General features: G+C 38.0%; 1 long non-coding RNA gene across 2 annotated transcripts in view; it reads right to left on the reverse strand.

The window, feature by feature from the left end:
- LOC138143640 (uncharacterized) overlaps positions 1-12,375 on the reverse strand; it is a 288,388-nt gene that overhangs the window by 90,378 nt on the left and 185,635 nt on the right. Inside the window, exon 4 of one of the 2 annotated variants that reach the window (XR_011163764.1) lies at positions 8,719-9,327. The exons of the other annotated variant lie outside the window; for it this stretch is intronic. This is a non-coding gene — a long non-coding RNA (uncharacterized lncRNA). Of the gene's footprint in view, positions 1-8,718; positions 9,328-12,375 lie in introns of those variants that run through there. 2 annotated transcript variants of the gene reach the window in all.

Genomic DNA, 12,375 nt, shown 5'->3' on the forward strand with positions numbered 1-12,375 from the left:
GATAGATAGATAGATAGATAGATAGATAGATAGATAGATAGATAGATTCCTGGTAGAGTAGACAATTGCTCCAATTATTCTGGCAAGCAATAGGAATTCATTTAGTCTGTAAATATTTATTTAGTGCCTCCTATGTGCCAGACACTGTTCTAAGCACTGGAGATACAAAGAAAGGAAAAAGATAGTCACTACCCATGAGAAACTCACAGTCCAAAGGGAGAGATAACATGCAAATGACAAGGGCCAGTGAACAGGATCAATAGGAAAAAATAACAAGTCAGAAGGCACTAGAATTAGGAGGGATTTTTTACAGGTTTCCTGAAGAAAATGAGATCTGAGCTAGAATTTAAAGGAATCTAGGGAGGTCAGGATGTACAGGTGAGGAAGGAGAGCATTTCTCTGATGGAGGACAGCTAGAGGAAATGCCCAGAGAGGGAGGATGAAATGTCTTTTTTTCAAAAACAGCAAGGAAGCCAGTGCCAATGAATTCAAGTGTATGTAGGGTGGGGAGAAGTTGATAACTGGAAATTTGATGGGGGGCTAAGGGAGTGACTAAAATGTAGAGACCTTTTGACTCAAAGATCCCATTGCTTGGCATATGCCCCAAAGAAGTCCAGGACAGAAAGGCAATACTGCATATTTACAGCAGCATTTTGTTGTTGTTGTAGCAAAGAACTAGAAATAAAGCAGATGCCCATCAGTAGGGAATATGAACAATCGAGACAAATGAATACAATGGAAAGCCAGTGTGCTATAAGAAATAAGGACAGTAAAGAGAAACATGAGAAGATTTTCCATGGAGAGATGCAAAGTGACGTCATCAGAACCAAGAAAACAACGTACCCAATGACCGCAATCAGGTCAATGGAAATAATAACAGAACAATAACGACTAAAAAATCAAACCAAAACTGAATACCATGTAATTATAATAACCAAGGTTGGTCCTGAGAGAGATTTGAGAAAATGCACTTTACTTTGTATCTGTTCATATAAACTTTCCAAGCTTCTTTTTGTTCATGTTCCTTATTTTTTGCAGCATAACCGTCTTCCATTACATTTGTGTATCACAATTTATTTAGCCATTTCCCCAGCTAACTAGCATCTACTTTATTCCACTTCTTTGCTACAACAACAGTAGTAACAACAAAATGTTGCTCTAAACATTTTAATGAGGCCTTTCTTTCTATCTTTGACTTCCTTTGAGGTCTTTCCCAGGTTCAACCAAGGAATCTCTTCTGGTAGAAATGTTTAATCAACTTGTTGGTTAGATTTTTAAAAACTATTCCCCCCACTCCACCCCACCCCCACCTGTATTTTCATTCTTTGTTACAGAGAAAAGCTCTCTGGGTAGTAGGGATGTATTTGGAGATGAGTGTGGTGGGTAAACAAGAGATATCAATACAAATTTTAAGAAGAAATTGTCAGCTAATAAAAGCCCTCAGGTAGCTAATTTCTCTTTTCATGAAATAATATTGTCACTGAAATTACTTAATCTTATGGTTCCATAGGTCTTTACTATAAATGACACTTGTTGCAGCAGTTATAGACTCTCCATGACCCCATTTGGTATTTTCTTGGCAAAGATACTGAAATGGTTTGCCATTTCTTTCTCCAGCTTATTTTACAGATAAGGAAACTGAGGTAAAGAAGGTTAAGTGACTTGTTCAGGGTCACACAGTTAGGAAGTATCTGAGGCTGAACCTGAACTCAGAAAGTTTGAGGTCTCCTGATTCCCAGCCCAGTGCTCTACCTAATTCACCACCTATGACCAACAGAGAGGGACTAATTTAGATAATTTGGGAGTGTGTTTTTTAAGCTGGGAAAAAAAAAAAACCTCTTCAAATGACATATTTGATAACTGATAAGAAAGCTCCATCCCAGACTGGAATTTTTTTCCCCAGATGCTACTAATATCACTTGAGAACTAGAGACAGAAAATAAGCAAATTAAATGAGCTTTTGGTTTGGTCTCAATGGGATTTTATTCACTTCACAGTGTAGTGTTGTACTTGAAGGGCTTTGTGGTGTTTTTATAATACTTTCCCCCTTCTTGACCCCTAAACTTGGTTAATTTATGCCTGAGTTCTTTTGAGTACTATTCCTACCCCCCCATTCTCCCCTCCACTTAATGAGAAGGTACATTTAGGGGCACCTAGGTGGTATAGTGGAAAGAGTGCAGGATTAGGCCTCAGAAAGACCTGAGTTCAAATATGACCTCAGAGGTTTGCTAGCTTCATAACCCAGGACAAGTCACTTAACCTCATGCCATTCTAACTGTGAGGGTACAATACTATCACCTTCCTCACAGGGGTATTGTGAAGATGAAATAAGACAGCTTAAGTAAGGCACTTAGCAAACATTTTTTCTTCTTTTTAAATGCACAAAGCCCCCCCCCCCCAATTTCCATGTACACAGCACAGCATCAAAAGAGGATTCACTATAAAACAACAAATTTACATTTCACATTGTTTACTTTTTTTGAAGAAATACCTTAGTACCACACATTGTTTTCAAAGTTACTCTGCTTTCTATGCTTCCTTCTCAATTTTCTTTTTTCTGCTGTGAATTTTTTATATTTTAAAAATATTTTTATATTTTAATTTTTATTATTTATATTTTTATTATATTTTATATATTATGTATAATACATTTACTATGTTATATTTCTATTTTATTATTTATATGTTTTATATTTTTTCTTTCCTACCCACCCTGCCCTAGAGAAGGCTACCATTAGACACTAATATGTGTGTGTATGTATAATCATTCTATACATACTTCTATTTATTCTTTCTCTGCAAACTTTAAAAGCACTATATAAATGCTAACTATTATTGTTATTACGGTAACTGGAAGTGGTAAGGTTCTTGGGGCTGGGAAACTGCACTGGGTTCCTGGGGTTCCTGAGGAGACCCTGGCACCTAGAAACAGGGCATCTTTATCCTTCAAACTGATAAGTACTCTAATGACTCCAAAGTTTCTGCTGATGCCACAGGGAGACTCTCTCTGAGGAATGTTCATGCTTCTTAACATTTGACGCTAAAATGAGTATTAGGAAGCACTATGTGGAAGTACTGTGTTGGTATAGGTAACAATATCAACAGTTCTCAAAATATTTAGTCTTAGGACCCCTTTATATTCTTAAAAATTATATTTTTAATTTTTAATGACCCCCAAGAGATTTTGTTCATGTGGGTCCCATCTATTAATGTTTACTATATTAAGAATGAAAACTGATAATTTTAAATTATTTATTTACTTACAAGTAATAAACCAATTTTGATTTAACATGAATAGCATATTTTGTGAAAAATATTTTTTCTTTTTATTTTCACATATAAAATATTTATATTTTCATGCAAAAAATTGTTTTTCCAATCCTTTCCAAAGAAATTTAGTGAGGAGATTGGCAATGTCTTACATAATTTTGCAAATCTCTTTGATGTTTGGCTTAATAGAAGACAGCTGGAGTCTCATATCTGCTTCTGCATTCAATCTGTTACATTTATGTTGTTTTGGTTGAAGTATATGAAGAAAATTGGCCTCACAGACATATAGTTGGAAAGGGGGAAGTATTCTAATCAGTAAATAACATCTTAGTATTATGATGAAAATAGTTTTGACCTCACAGATCTCCTGAAAGCTTCTCAGGGACTTCCATGGGTCCTTGGACTATATGTTGAGAAATACATGTTTCTTTGGCTTATATGCACAATTTTAGTTCCTGGGAATCATAAAGAGAAGGTCATATTTTCATGTGACCAAATAAGCATAGTAAAGTGGAAAAGCACTCTAGACTTACAACAATCAGCTGAGTAGAGTTTGGTTCCCATCTCTGTTTTATATATATATATATATATATTTTTTTTTTTTTTTCAGCTGTCTGACCTTAAGCAATTTACTTTGCCTGAGCACTAGTTCTCTTACCTTTAAAAGCAAACAGTAAACCCTGTACTAGGGGCAAATAGGTGGTATAGTAGATAGATTGCTGGACCTGGAATGAGGAAGACCTGAATTCAAATCCAGCCTCAGAAACTTACTAGCTGTGTGACCCTGGGTAAATCTCTGAACCTTTTTGGCATCATTTTCCTCATCTGTTAAAAGAGCAAGAGAAGGAAATGGCAAACCACTCCAGTGTTTTTGTCAAGAAACCCCAAATGGGGTCACAAAGGGTTGGACATGACTGAAATGACTGAACAACAACAACAAAGATTCACTTGACAGGCTTGTTGCCATTATCAAATGAGATAATGGATTAAATGTGCTCTGTAAAACCTGCAGATACATAAGTGAAAACTATTATCATCTCCTGACAGCAAGGTCTAGCTGAATTAGCATCCTATAACTTCCTGAGGATGAGGGTGATAGGAAGATCCTCACCTTTTTTAAAGTAAAGTTTTACATCTTTCCTAATCCTCTTCACTTGAATCCTACCTTGTAGAAAAGAAAAACAGATGAGCACCAGTCCTGGAGTCAGGAGAACCTGAGTTCAAATCTGGCCTCAGATACTTAACACAAAAACTAGCCATGTGACCTTGGGCAAGTCACTTAACCCCAACTGCCTTCCAAAAAAAAGGCAAAAAAAAAGAAAAAAAAAAGAAAAACAATTGAGCAAAAAAACCAAAACAATGGCAACGTCTACCTCTGTACTTTGTCGCATCATCTGTTCTTCATGATCCAAATTGTTTATTACAAATGTTCAGAAGTCAGCTTCTTGTCAACGATCTTTTCATTTACATTACTGTAGTTATTGTGTATATTCTTCTTCTGGTTCAGTTCATTTCCCTCAGCATTAGCTCATTCCCATCTTCCCACATTTCTCTGAATTCCTCATCATTTGTCATTTCTTCCTATAAAATAATATTCCATTCTGTTCCTACACTTCAATTTGTTTAGCCACCTAATTGATGTGTGGTTAATTTCTTTCCCGCTCTTTGTTCACATGAAAAGTGTTCCTATGATTATTTTTGGTATTTATGAGACCTTCCTTGTCTGTCTCTGACCTCCTTGGGAATGTCAACACTTTTTTTTTAGTGCCTAATGTGACAGTCACAACATAGAGTGAGAAGCAATTGTCCCTCCTATTCCTAAAGCTCATGAGGGAACCCACTGGTACCCCAGGACCCAGAAAATTCAGTTAGTGCTCTGTTAGTAGGTAGTATGGGGCAACTACGACACAAAATATGTGCTTGACTCTTCAAATGCTGAGTGAAACTTTGTCTTCTTTGAATCTAAGGGCTTCCAGGAAATCCACTCACAAGCTGCTATAGATAAGCTTTGGAATTCAAATCTGGTTTCTATTTCTCAACCCATCTTCTAAATGACTGAAGTTTCTCTGTTTAAGACTCTGCTTTTGGTTTCAACCTAATGCTGCTTGAGTAGGTGATGACAGATTGCTTTGGATCTGTTAATCACAATGATAAAGATTGGGGCCCCCAGATTACTTGGCACCTCTGCTTTAGGTCCCAAAGGCAAGCCCCAGGCTAAATTGTTAAGTAGAAGTTTGTCCTTGGGAATTAGCAGTCTCTCCCTAAACTCTTAGGGATTTGGTGTCTTTCTTACCCCCACCCCCAGATTCTCAGTATCTAAATCTCTCCTATTAGGAAAGGATACATGTATTTGCTTCAGATCCTCAGAATCAGAATTTAGAATTAGAATCTCAGTGGGTCATCTAGTCCAAGTAGAAATCTCTTCTACAACATCTTTGCAAGGGTTAATCAGTAACTTTTTGAGTAACTCGGGGATTGAGTACTCACAACTAATTATTCAATGGGCTCATTGATCATCTCAGTCTATGGTAGAGAGTCAGTGAAATGTCATTGTTGTTCACCTGTGTCCAACTCTTCATGACCCCATTTGGGGTTTTCTTGGCAAAGATACTGGAGTGGTTTCCCATTTCCTTCTCTTGCTCATTTTATAGATGAAGAAACAGAAGTAAATGGGTCAAGTGACTTACCCAGGGTCACACAGTTAATAAGGACCTGAGGCTGGATTTGAATTTAGGTCTACCAGACTCCAGGTTCCTTGCTCTATCCATTGGGCCACCTAAATCATTTAACTTCCTGCTGCCTCAAGCAATTCCATAAATTACAGACTGAGGTGCTGATCTGCCCAAAGGGCAGAGTTTCCATACTTGAAGTTCCCCATACTCAAGAAATCACAAGTTCAAATTCACACCTAGCATCCTTCCTTCCCACCTCACCTCCAGTAAACACTTTAATGCATGACTCTTTCTTGAGGTATTTGCAAAGACCATTCCTAAGGAGTAAAATTTCTAATTGTAGAACATCTGGCATCAGGAACAAAATGAGAGCCTCAAACACTCAAAGGCTCAAATCACATCATTGAACTATTTTGTCTACTGGGGAAACATACCACTGTTGGACCACTTCATTTTTTTAGTAAAACCAGCCCAACTGGTCTTCACTGCAGAAAATATATCTTCTTAATAAAAAAAAAAAAATTGCTTGTCTTATCTACTTTTTTTCCATAAGAAATATCATTTGGGTGTTTTTAAAGCTGGAATTAGTGAGTTTTCAGCCTCAGCAACATTTCTAATAACTCATCAGAATCAATCATTCACAAGGTTTGCTTCTTCATTCATTTGTTGAATCAGCATTTGTCATATGCTACCGGTAACTTTCCACCCTAGGCTAGACCATAGACACATAGACATTGTGTTGGGTGCCTATAGAACAGAGAGGTATCAGAAATGCTTGCTCTCAAGGAACTTAAGAGAAATCTCTTTAACCCAAAAAAAGTCTTAGAATGCTGACCCTCTTTAAATTAATAAGTTTGATCTTTCCAGTGGCATCTGCCGTTGTATTTGTCTCCCAAGACTTTTCTAAAGAAATATCCCATGGATGGAGTGGTACACCTTTCATGGAAGACACTCTTTGCTACCTCTTAGTCCTAAGGCCTTCATCTTAGGCAGCCCTCCCAGACTCCTTTGTCCCCCTTCACTCACTCAGCATCCCCACTGCTGTCCAACTCCAGTTAAAGGCATTCTGGGCTGCATCGGCAGTTTGCTGACACAACACAGCTGAAGTTAGTCAAAGGCCAGGCAGGAGCTCATGCCAAATGTCTGACACTGGCTCCATTCCCACATATTCCTTGGAATCAAAGCAACATGACATACTGGATAAATCAGAGCAGGAGTATTTTCTCCCGAGGTCAGCTTGTGGAGATGGTCATTAAAATGTCAGTCTTCTGGGTGATAACAGCTCTAGCACGACTTCAAATGTTAAAAGCTACAATTCCAATTGATTCCCACTGAGCACTAGCTAAGGTCTTTGGAAATTAGCAGGGAGGTATCAAGGGAAGGGAGAGAACCTTTCCACCTCCACCCCTCCCCCCCCATTTCCCCTTGTATTTACATGCAGAATTTAAATTGAGGAGACCCCTCCCAATTCCCAGTTCCAAAATTCCTGAGCCCACCCACACTATTTCCCTCAGCTATAGCTCTTGGCAGTCCCTAAGCCCCAGAGGGTGGAGGGTCGGTTTATAAAGGTGTTTGTTGAGGAGCAGAAGATGGGGGGGGGGGGGGGGGCGGTGTAAATCTACTAAGCAATGATTCTACCTACAGTATTTTCTTGTCCAGAAGACTAGTGGGAGGCTGGAGAGCTAGAAAGGGTTTGCATCGCCTGGATTAGGCATGGAGTACGACTACTAGACCTTGTCCTCTGGAAAAATTTCACCAACTAGTGATTCAAAAAGTTTTCCTTTAGAAGCAAACCGTCCCCCTCTCCCTTTCCCACACACACTCCCTTTGCCCCAGAGTTAAGTCTATGTATCATTCACACTCTTGTGTCAATTGATATAATCAGATCCACGCCCAGATGAGAGTTATTGATGTAAATCTTGGGGTGATTTGGAACAAGGAACAACCACAGGGAGGAATGGTAGAAAGCTGGGGTACAAGGGAGGAACACATCCATTTTAATTTTGCACTTTCATTCCACTGAGGCAGAATGGAAAGAACTCTGGTATGAAGGAAGATACTTTCTGCATGCAGAGAAAGAACTGATAAATAGAAATAGTGTAGAATAATTTTCCACATATACACTTATGTATATAATGGTAGCTGTCTTTAGCTGTCTTTTGGGTGGAAGAAAAAAAAGCTTACATGATCATTTTTTTGTATATTTGAAAGGAATAACAAGTTGTACATAGTAGAATTACAGTTTCATATGAAATCATCTTTTTTCTTGTACCGTGTTATGGAAATGCTTGTTTTATTGCATAAATTAAAAATAAAATAAATGTGAAAAAAAAGACCTGGGTTCAAGTTTTTTTTGAGATTTTTAGGTGTAAGGCTCTGGACAGGATTCTTCTTTTAACTTCAGTTATCTCAAAAAGTGGAATAATTACACTTGTACCCCCTAAGGAAAGCATTATATAAATGTAAGTTGTTATTTAATAATAATAGCTAATATTTCTATAGTGCTTTAAGATTTGCAAAGCACTTTGAAAATATCTCATTTGATTCTCACAATATAAATCTAGGAAGTAGGGACTATTAGTATCCCCATTTAATAAATGAGGAAACTGAGGCAGTCACATAGCCATTAAATGCCTGAAGCTGGATTTGAACTTAGTTCTTCCTGATTCTAGGTCTGTTGTTCTAACCTCTGAGTTAGCAGCTTTCTCAACTGGCAGCTTATAGTAGTTCTGGGATAGGTACCTTTAAAATGATCTTTGGAGCCCTCTCATATACACAGTTTGCACTATGTTAATTTCCAATTGTTAATGTGTTTCTAGATAAGTGTTTTGCATCTTTTTAATGATATTTTATTCTGACCTTTCCTTAGGTAAACTCCTTAATTCGGATGGACCCCATTTTTCCAAATTTCCACAGTTCTGGGTTTGTTATCCATATCACTTACTTGGCATTTGTCCCATGGAAATTAAGCTATTACTTTTTGCTTACAAATATATCCCATTTTCCCACTTAGATGAACATTTTAGATGTGTTTAGATTCCCTCTTTTTAACTTCCCTCACAACTCCTAGCAGAGAGCCTTATGCAGAGTCAGGAGTCAGTAGCTGATTGAATGATGAACCATTTCTATTATTTTTTTTTTTTACCAATTCCATAAGGGACCCAACACTGTGCTTTACATAGAATAAATTCAAGAAAGAAAGTCATATATAATGTAGATGAAAATAATGTCAACTGCAAGACAGGAAGAAGAGTAAACTCTGTGGATCTGGTGCCAGCTGGAGCCATTTGGAATCCAGGGAATTTTATTTGATTAAAAAATGACCAGTTTACTTTTCCTGAATATTACGAAATAAAAATCACTTTTCTCTTCTTGAGTGTGAGGTCTATATGGGAGAGAAGACAAAACAAGAAACAAGAAGTCAGTAGACATAGACTCTAGATCTTCCTCTAATACAGCCTACCAATGAGATTTGGGCAAGTCACTTTCCTATAGATGTTTCCCCATCTGTAAATGAGAGGATAGTCTCAAAGGTCTCTTCATATTCCAAAGTTCATAAATCATAGGAAGGGACCTTGGAAGTCAACTAGTTGCTAGAGCAACCCCTTCATTTTGCAGAGGAAGGAGCTCAGACCCAGAGAGGTTAAAAGTATTGTCCAATCAGTTTTCAGAGAAAGAAATTAAAGATATCTATAAGCATATGAAAAAATGCTCTAAATCACTATTGGTTAGAGAAATGCAAATCAAAACAACTCTGAGGTACCACATCTCACCAGTCAGATTGGCTAAGATGACAAAACAGGAAAATGACAAATGCTGGAGAGGATGTGGGCAAATTGGAACACTAATGCATTGCTGGTGGAGTTGTGAACTGATCCAACCTTTATGGAGAGCAATCTGGAATTATGCCCAAAGGGCTATAAATAATTTCATACCCTTAGACCCAGCAATACCACTTCTAGGGTTATATCCCAAAGACATCCTAGAAGTGGGAGGAAGACCCATATGTACAAAAATGTTTATAGCAGCTCTTTTTGTAGTGGCAAAGAATTGGACATTAAAGGGGTGCCCGTCAATTGGGGAATGGCTGAACAAGCTGTGGTATATGCATGTAATGAAATACTATTGTGCTATAAGAAACAAGGAGCAGATGGACTTCATATTTATCCGGAGAGACTTATATGAACTGATGCTGAGTGAGAAGAGTAGAACCAGGAGAAATTTGTACACAGTTACAGACACAACGTATGTTATATAACATGATATATTGGACTCCTCAGCAATGCAGTGATACAAGTCAATCCCAAAAGACTCATGATGGAGAGAGATGTCTACATCCAGAGAAAGAACAAGAAAGAACTGAGTTTGAATTCAGATTGAAGCAAACTACCTGATCTTTTTCTTGTTTGATTTTATTTCCTGTTTACCATTTTTCATTCCATCTGATACAATCCATCTTTATAACCTGACTAATGTCTAATGTGAAAATATTTGCAGATCCTATACTTGATTGTATGTCGTCATGGTGGGGGGAGGAGGGGGACAAAATTTGAAATTCAAGGAATTGTGGAACTGAATCTTGTAAAGTAAAAGTAAACAAACAAATTAATGGAAAAAAAAAGTATTGTCCAATATCACACAGGTTAGAAGTGGTAGAGCTGGGATTTAATAATAGCTAACTTTTATATAGTGCTTCCTATATGTGCCATAGGGGCAGCTGGTGGAGCAGCAGAGTGCCAAGCAAACTCATCCTCTTGTGTACAAATCTGACTTCAGACACTTACTAACTATGTGACCCTGGGCAAGTCATTTAATCCTATTTGCCTCAGTTTTTCCATCTGTAAAATGAGCTGGAGAAAGAAATAGAAAAATCATTCCAGTATATCTGCCAAGAAAACCCTAAATGGGGTGATGAAGAGCTGGACACAACTGAAATGAGTGAACAACAACAACAGAAATGTGCCAGGCTCTGTGCCAAGAGCTTGACAATTGTTATCTCATTTGACCCTCGCAACAACTGTTGGAAGCAGGTGCTTTTGTTATCATCATTTTACAGATGAGAAAACTGAGGCAGAGATGACTTGCCCAAGGTCACACAGCTAGTAAGTGTCTGAGACTGGATTTGAACTTAGGTCTTCCTGACTCCAAATCCAGCAGTCTTTCCACTCCATCAAGCTTTCTCCTAGCAAGCTCTTCATTCATATGAATAAAATTTGTCAGTGAATCTTGATTATCTACTTTGTGGACCATCCTCACCATATTTTCAATCTTGAATTTCTGCCTTTTTTTTCTCATCTAAGTAAATTAATAAAAAGGAAGCAACTCCTATGTGCTTAGCACTGGCCTTTTCATCTTACTCTATATTACACATATTAATGCATCACATAATTTATGTATTGATGGGGGAGGGGGAGGGGCTTTGGGCGGTGCCATGGTTGCTTTGAATGAATATGTATAAGCTTGATGGGGTGATCGCCATATAAGGCCATGGGGTGATCACCATATAAGGCTATAAATGTAAGACTGCGATGTGATTGGCTCGGACTCGCTATATATTTTCTCGTGTGAGAGGGCTCTCTCTCTCTCTCCGCCATGTAACTGTTGAAGAATAAACCACCCCGCTTCACTCCTCCGCCTTCTGTCTGGTGTTTTTTCCCCGTGAGGGGCCGGTGACGACCGAAGACCCGGGATGGGTAAGTAAGAGGGCCGTGGGGCTAGTCGTCTAGATCTGTTGTAAGGGTAAACGCCTGCAACAATGTATGTATATTTTATACATCAAAATCACATTGACTTTCTTATTTATTGGATAGAGTTTTGGATCTGGAGTCAGGACAACCTGAGTTCTAATTAGCTTCAGACACTTACTAGCTGTGTGACTTTGGACAAGTCACTTCAACCTCTGTCTGTCTCAGTGTCTTCAACTATAAAATAGGGATAATAATAACACCTACCTCAGAGGGTTCATGGGAAGATCAAATGAGATGTAAATCATTTAGCATAGTCTCAGACACATAGTGAGCACTTAAATTCTCATTCCTTCCCTTTTGATTCCATTTAAACAAATTCTTATTTTTGTATGTCCTCATTGAGGACTAATTAGTATGTATTTATGTATATATGTATAAATGACCTGAGATTTTTTCTCTCATTTCTCTGATTTCCCCTCAAATATATGAAGACAGCTATTATGTCTTTGCTAAGTATTCTTATCTCCATGTTAAATATTCCTGTTTCTTTTAACTAATTTTTATTGCATTGCTTTGAAGACTCCTTACCATATTTGCCACCCTCTGAAAGAAGTCCAGTTGGTAAATATTTTTCCTTCTGTGTGGGCCCCCAAATTGAAGATAGTTGACTTTCCCCCATTCTTCTTTTCCTCCTTCTTCTGTCCTCCTTTCCTCCTCCTCCTCCTCCTCCTCCTCCTCCTCCTCCT

The sequence above is a fragment of the Petaurus breviceps genome, unplaced genomic scaffold (genome assembly GCF_028583685.1).
Source record: "Petaurus breviceps papuanus isolate PSGF00001 unplaced genomic scaffold, PetGlider_PUasm1.0 90650, whole genome shotgun sequence".
Classification (NCBI taxonomy): domain Eukaryota; kingdom Metazoa; phylum Chordata; class Mammalia; order Diprotodontia; family Petauridae; genus Petaurus; species Petaurus breviceps.